Raw genomic sequence first — 7,927 nt, forward strand, 5'->3', positions numbered from 1 at the left:
CAAATAATTTACTATGTTGTACGAGTGTCGTTACTTTTTTTTAGTTTATAATTTTATACATGTTAATTGAACGAACTTTTTATAGTTTTAATATCTATCGAATTCGCGTTAACTCTCCGTGACTAGTTCTTTCTAAAAACAAAAGTTATTGAAACCTACTGAAGCGTTTAAACAGGTTAACCTGGTAAAACTTGTTATGAAGCCGTAATTCACGTGTCCTTTTCATGCAATTTGTCTCATCTTCCTACTATTCTACCGTGTTTGTTAGTTTGTGTAGATATTATTATTATTATTATTAAACCTATGATTAGTGATTACATTACACAGTCCCTATTTCGCCTGTGCACCGGCCGTACGTTCTCCGTCGTCTTCCACCACAACCACCGCCTCCGCCGTCACTCTAAGGTAGTAATAGTAATAATAAAAATAATATTCTCTTCCTCCTCTTTTAACTGCGGTTATATTTACAGATCTGAAAGCTTTAGCGCCAAAACGAAAGCCGATTCTGTAGTTAGTTACTTTATAATATTTGAGTTAGGGTTTCAACGTTAGTTTATCTGCTAGTTTTGATTATTTATTCCGAGTGTGATGAAATATGATATTTGAAGCTGCATATTCGCCTTTCGCTTTATCGCAAACACTTTCGTGTTTTTTACAGTTTTTTACATTTTTTTTACAATTTTTACATACTTTTTTACAATTTTTACATAACATTTTACAATATTTTTACATTTTTTACGATTTTTACATAGTTTTATACAATTTTTTACATAGTTTTTCTTTCTTTACAGTTTTTACATAGTTTTTTAAAATTTTTACATAGTTTTTTAAAATTTTTACATAGTTTTTTTTTTCAATAATCTGTGAAATAAAGCAGGAATTATGACTTTGATGATATGCATATCTAGTTGAATTTAAGAATCACTCATTCAGAGTGATGAAGTGTGAATTTTGCAGCTGCATATTCGCCGTTCGCTTTATCACAAATAGTTTCGCGTTTATTTTTAACAAACTCGGTGCAGTTTTTTACGAGTTTTTTCAATAACCTGTGAAGTTAAACAGAAATTGTGACTTGATGATAGGCATATCTAGGAGAATTTAAGTAGTGCGCTAATATAGCCTGATTATGATCATATATTCATATTCTGTTTGAAGAATCACTCAATCGGAGTGATGAAATGTGAAATTTGTAGCTGCGTTTTACTAGTCACACTTATTAAAGGCGCATGGGCCTTGCTTAGGGCCTAAGTGCAAGGCGCAAAAAAAGGCGAGGCCCTAATATATTATGTATTTGAAAAATTATACTATTTTTCATATAAAATAAACAATAACTATTATATAAAATTTAATATTGTTTAATTAGTACCAAAAATTTTTAAAGAGTCAAGTTTCAAATGTAATTCCAAAACTTGAATAACAAAATGTTCAAAGTAAGGTACCAAGAGTTCAAATACCAAAATGTTAGAAACATGAAAACTAAAAGTTCAAAAAGTAATAAACAGTAAAGGTTCAAATGATCATCGTTCTTGATCCTCAATACCAATAGAGGTGTCGTCAACTTCAAGAAGCAAGGGCCTAGGAACTAGAAGCGCATATATTGGGCCTCGCCTGGAAAATGAGCCTAGGCGCAGGAGGCGAGGGCTTTTAATAACTATGCTACTAGTTAATGAAATTCGAGAAATCGATGCAATTTATCATAGTTTCATACTAATTTGTTTAATAATCTGTGATCTTTAAGAGAAAATGACTTGATGATATGCATATCTAGAAGAATTTCAGGAACATAGCCTAATTATCATCATATTCAGTTTATCATAGTTTTCTACTAATTTGTTAAATAATCTGTGAATTTAATCAGAAAATCTGACTTGATGAGGAGATTTTCAGGGATATAGCTTGATTAGTGATTATCGCCATATTCTGTTTGAAGCATCACTCAATCTGAAAGTCCATTTGCTTTAACAATGGCGAGTGTTCTGCTCGCCGTCATCGTTGCTCTCTGCTCCGTTTCCAGTATCGTCTTAGTCAACACTCAGGGAATTCGAAGGCCGATTAGAGCTAACGATACAGTACAACTACGGTTTAATAAAAATAGAGGCGAATTCAGGATTCTGCAGGTAGCTGATATGCACTATGCAGATGGCAATAAAACTCCTTGTGAAGATGTATTACCACAACAGTTTGCTCACTGCACTGATATCAACACCACTGATTTCATCAACCGTATGATCGAAGCTGAGAAGCCAGACCTAATTGTTTTCACAGGAGATAACATATACGGATTCGATGCAGAAGCATCCTTGAATGAGCCTTTTGCCCCTGCGATAGCTTCCAAAATCCCGTGGGCTGCGGTGTTAGGTAACCACGATCAAGAATCAACGTTATCACGCGAACATGTCATGGATCATATTGTTGGAATGCAGCACACTTTATCTCAATCAAACCCGTATGATGCAAATATTATTGATGGTTTTGGTAATTACAATCTTGAAGTTCATGGAGTCGAAGGGTCAAATCTCATGAACAAATCGGTTCTCAACTTATATTTTCTCGACAGTGGTGATTACTAGACAGTCCCCTCGATTCCTGGTAAGGATGGATCAAACCTTCTCAACAGTTTTGGTTTCAGAAAACGTCTAAACGCCTTCAAAAGAGATCAAAAGCACCGGGCCTCGCTTACTTTCACATCCCATTACCCGAATTTGCATACTTTGATTCATCAAACTTTACCGGTGTGAGACAAGAAGGGATAAGTTCTGCTTCTGTGAATTCTGGATTCTTTACCACATTAGTTGAAGCAGGTGATGTGAAGGCGGTTTTCACCGGTCATGATCATATTAACGATTTCTGTGGTGAGTTAACCGGGATTCATCTTTGTTATGGTGGTGGGTTCGGTTATCATGCTTATGGGAAAGCTGGGTGGTCGAGGAGAGCACGAATGGTTGTGGTTTCCTTGGAAAAAGTGGCTCGTGATGAGTGGGGTGCGGTTAAGTCTATTAAGACGTGGAAGCGGCTCGATGATCGAAACTTAACCACGATTGATGGTCAGGTTCTTTGGAGCCGACAACCGTCTGGGAACCGTAGAAAGAAGCATACTCATCTTGGTTGAATGATTCGTGGTTTTCGTTGTGTTTTACACTAAAAAAGACAAGAGATTAATAAAATGTTTTAGTTAGTAGTTCACACTATTAGATGAGGTAAGGAGTACTTAACAATGGTATTTCTTGTTGCTAGAAAGAATATATGAATCTTGTAGTTTTGAAAATGGGTTTATCATGATATGATTTTTCGTGTTATGTGTTTTATTTTTTTGTATAATTTGAGGACTTGTGGCGTAATCTAAATGATTGAAGTTGCAATTGTAACTTACATGAACACGTGACATCATTTGGTTGGTTCTAAAGCGGTGGGCACCGTGTGTGATTTTCGTGTTCTATTATATTTTCATGACCAAAAAGGTGTGATTTTACCTTTCGGGTTCATGGCATTTTGTTAAATGGTCCTATCACATAAAACTCTATTTGCATATATAATTACTCTACTTGATTTTCACAATTAGAACGTTAATTTTATTTGTACGTTAATACCTTATTACAAAAATGAAAATAGATATAGCAATAATAACTGTTAAAAGAAGTGCGATTAGTACGGCAAGTTCCACAGTTTAAACCATCAAACCTTAAAATCCGAACCGTAAACCAAAATGTTTGGAATTTGGATCTTAAATCAGCCAAACCGGCCAACTTGCTTCGGTTTTGACAGTCTGGTATGTTTCAACAGTTATTTAACACCTCTAACTAACATATGTTCTAGTTTATGCTCCAACCTTATCTTGATATACCAAGAAAGATGTACAAGTCTAATGTTGTTTAGAACAATAAGAGGTTAATGTACAATAAATACCAAGACACAGCCAAATATAAGGATTGCGGTAGTGAACTTTTAATTTGCGTTAGGCATTAATGGCACATACGATGGTGTATACATTAACTAATACAGGTTAGTCACAACTCACACCAGAAGCATACAGTTTGTGAAACACCTTAGAACATGTTAAACGCTTGGACGCATAGCACACGAGAACATGTAGTAAGTATGCCTGGCGACGCAGTTACATTAATATATACACTAAAAACAAAGACAAAATCCATAACCTACAATAACCCAAATGAATGCACTCATCAAGGGTACTACAATACACACGAATCCAAATAACCAATGTAAGCGTCAACTCACTACTAAACAATTATGAAACTCGATCATCAGCATCCTCGCCATCATCATCACCACTCTCACAATCAAAAAGATCACACAAAGCAGTAGCCTGCTGATTCTGAAACTCATCAATAGCATCTTTCGCACCAAAGACGAGCGCGTTTTTCGCAGCTTTAACCGCCTCCTTTCGTTCAGCAGATCCCTGTTTCACTACTTTACTTTTATTATTATTAGCCTTTTCCTCCTTAACACTTGCAGCCTTCCTATTAGCTTCTCTACAATTTAACAAGTCAATATATTTCTCATGTAATGCTTTATTTTTCACCTGCTTCAAAACCGGAGGATCACAAGTGTTGATCCATGTGAACCACTAAACCTTGAAACACTTTTACGAACTGTTAAAGATCTGTTGTGTACGCCCTCGGTTTCTTGGCTGCGATCAGGTGTGGTTAGGACTATATTAAGGTTTGATGACGGGTTAAACGTGGGCTCCAGAAGTGAGAACATGTCTGGTTCAGAATTTTGGTCCGGTTTATACTGGTTTTGTAACATGTGTCGTACGGTTCTCTGGATTATATGACTCTTTTGCTTACGATATCTAGGTGGTTTATTGGTGGGACTTGATGTTTTGAGTAATTTGCTTGCAGATAATGATGGATTTTGTGAACTTGCTACGCGTAGTCTGGTACGCGCACGTGGTTGAGGTGGGGTTAGGTGACTACCGTGTATTTTGTCAAAACATTCCTGCGCAGACTTTCCAGGACCTGAAATAGATATATTGATTGGTTACGAAACAGTAAATTATTGCGAGAACAAAAGGAACAAACCTAAATCATATTATTTTTTCTATAAATGGTTCTGTTTTTTTTAGTTTTACTTTTTACACACAAATGATCGTGTTATGCATACAAAAGAACCATTAAACTATTTTGTTCATACATTTTTTAACGTTTACCTTGTGTAGGTTATGTATAGAAAATATAACCTACACATTTTAGAATATTAAAAGAGGCGAATAAATGTTACATTTCAAAGAGTTTATATATTTTTTAAAGTTTTTTGAGATTGAGAAATGAATTATTTCTTTTGTTTTTCCTGTTCTAGCAAAAAACTGTGTTCTACCTAGAACCGTATGTATAAACATTAAGTTGAACAATCTTTTCAGAACTAATAATATGTTGGAATGAGAACCCAAACAAAAACCGACAGTTTGGTTTTATGTTTTCAAAAAAAAAAATTATTTGGTTTTGCATGTAATTAAAACTGGAAAACACGAACGAAATATATGCATTTCAATCTTTTATTGTAGATTTTAAGTAACTTATAAAAAATTTAATAAATAGTGTAACTCAAATATATATATTTTAAGTAACTTATAAAAAATTTAATAAATAGTGTAACTCAAATAGTGTAACTCATTAGTCTAGGCCATTTTCTTCCGGCCCAAAAATCTCGAGCCTTATGACAAAACCAAGCCCAATCCAAAAACTGGTACAGAACGGTTTTCAAAAACTCAAAAAACGAAATTTCGGTTTTTGGTTCAGTTTGACCCCAAAACCGACCTAAAGTGCAGTATGTGGTTCTCAAGGCTCTCAATATGTTTATTGATTTTAAAACAAACATGTTTATAACGAGGTAGTAAATTACCAGCCTGGAAACCTTCTTCCAAAAATGTGGAGTCGGTTTTGCTTCAAAGTAAGCTCTCTCCAATGCCAACTCTTGATCTTTGGTCCAACTTTGACCAATTCCGATATTATTCTCAATCTGGTTTCTTTTTCTTTTAACCCCAACTTTCCTTTCCCTTTTGTTAACGTCATCCCTCACTATAACAGGTCCTTCTTGCACTACAACAGCAGTGGTAACAGCAACTCTGTTCTTGTTTCTATCTCTGTCTTTTTTGGATAATCCTTCATCCAAAACCGGGGTTTCAATTATCGCCAATGTATCACATTGATCAAAATTACTGTCATGATTTTTGTTACTGCGTTTCACTTTGTTTTTTGGTGACTTACACTTAGATTGTTTGGATATATTAACACCCTCTTCATGTATCCTCTCGTTTGACGAACAACCATTGCTTGTATTATCCAAATCTTTACGAGAACTACATTTTATCTTAGATTGTTTGGATACATTAACGGCCTCTTTATGTATCCTCTCATTTGATAAACAACCATTGTTTGTATCATCTAAATCTTTACAAGAACTGCGTGTTATCCGCCTCTCCAGTTTCCCTACAAATTAGATCACTAACTGTTACTGCAAATAATAACAAAAAAAAGTAGAACATTTGAGGTAAAAAAGATAGATAATCCTCCATTTTTATATTAAAAAAAACTTGATTAGCAATTACTAGAACTTTGTTTATTTACAACCAAGTAAACAATTCATAGCTTCTGCATCGTTTTAACCAGTGTTAGAACTCACTAGCCGCTACGTGAGAGGTGGGGGCATCGACTAGCGATTAATCGGATTGGAATTTTATATGTAATTTTTCATAATTACATGTGTGTGTGTATACACATAATTTTATATATAATTTTTCGAAACAAGTACAAATTTTCAATCACTTCAAATATTTTGACCAAATTGACTGAAATTTGGCCAATTTGACCGATTTGGGCCAGATTGACCGACTACCGATTACATGAAATCGAATCGGTAAGTCACCGATTAAAGACTTGTCTCCGTCTAATTCCAATTTTTATAACACTGGTTCCGACCGGGACCCGTTCCCACCCAAACCAAAACAACTTCCTTTTAATTGACCCGTTCCAACCCAGACCCGTTACGACCCGAACCAAAACAACTCTTTTTTTAATTGACCCGTTCCGACCCTACGCTTTTCGCCCCATGACCCATTTCAACCCGACCCATTTGCCACCCGTAACTGAACCCTAGTTTTGACCTAACTTAAAACCTAAATGCTACACTCCATAACCCTACATTAGGGTTTTATAAGCTTCTAAGTTAACAATGGTGAATCAAATAATAACAACTTAAATAACCTAGGGCTTATTCCAGCTAAAAGTATTAAAACACATCTAGGGTTACATAACTACCATAAAGTAAATAACTAATTAACCAATCAAACAATTAACAAACCTGGAAACTTATCCGTATTACAAGACTCATCAAGCTTCTTCTTCGAACATTTTTCCGGCTTAGATCTGCGGCTTCTACTCCGGTGGGGCTCCGGCGTAGGGGTTTTCGGGTCGACAGGATCCGCCAGCACGATTTGTTGAAGTCTCGGAGAACGCCGGAGGATAACCGGCACTGTTGTCCCGTCAATCTTGCCGGATGTTCTGCGAGGCATTTTATCGAACAGTTGGTGTAGTTTCAAGGTGAATGAATATTATTATTATTATTATTATTATTATTAAGAGGGAAAACTAGTGGTTTGAAAATATGGAGTTTGATAAGTTGGATAAAGTTTGGGCTTTTAAGTTATTTTGGCCCAAATGTTGTGAGTTTGTTTTAAAAGTTTTTTTATAGTTTAGTTTAATTTGTGTTGGTTCGTTTAACTTTAACCGATCGAGTGAACTAATTAAACAAATGTAATTTTTTTTGTTAATGAAGTTTTTTAAAATGAACACACACAAACACAAACACAAACACGTGCTGAAAGTATACAACAGCTTCTAAACTAAAGTCTAGATCCTGTCATTAGCTAGACTTATTTTGCCGTAAAATGTTTGTGAGTTTGAGTTCT

The 7,927-nt window shown here is 35.1% G+C and overlaps 2 pseudogenes across 2 annotated transcripts; one reads left to right on the forward strand and one right to left on the reverse strand.

Annotated features, from left to right (window-relative positions):
- Positions 1-322: 322 nt before the first annotated feature.
- Positions 323-3,296, forward strand: LOC143570559 (putative inactive purple acid phosphatase 29 pseudogene; annotated as a pseudogene). Its single transcript, XR_013141952.1, has 2 exons — positions 323-405; positions 1,859-3,296. The product of XR_013141952.1 is annotated as a putative inactive purple acid phosphatase 29 pseudogene (transcript).
- Positions 3,297-4,239: 943 nt separating this feature from the next.
- LOC143570548 (uncharacterized) lies at positions 4,240-7,542 on the reverse strand (annotated as a pseudogene). Its single transcript, XR_013141949.1, has 3 exons — positions 7,321-7,542; positions 5,861-6,449; positions 4,240-4,978 (listed from the first exon to the last, which is right to left on the reverse strand). The product of XR_013141949.1 is annotated as an uncharacterized LOC143570548 (transcript).
- Between the last annotated feature and the right edge of the window lie 385 nt (positions 7,543-7,927).

Source organism: Bidens hawaiensis, unplaced genomic scaffold, assembly GCF_021521415.1.
Source record: "Bidens hawaiensis isolate Kalapana, Puna unplaced genomic scaffold, B.hawaiensis_p1.1 tig00025007_1, whole genome shotgun sequence".
NCBI classification, from domain to species: Eukaryota; Viridiplantae; Streptophyta; class Magnoliopsida; order Asterales; family Asteraceae; genus Bidens; species Bidens hawaiensis.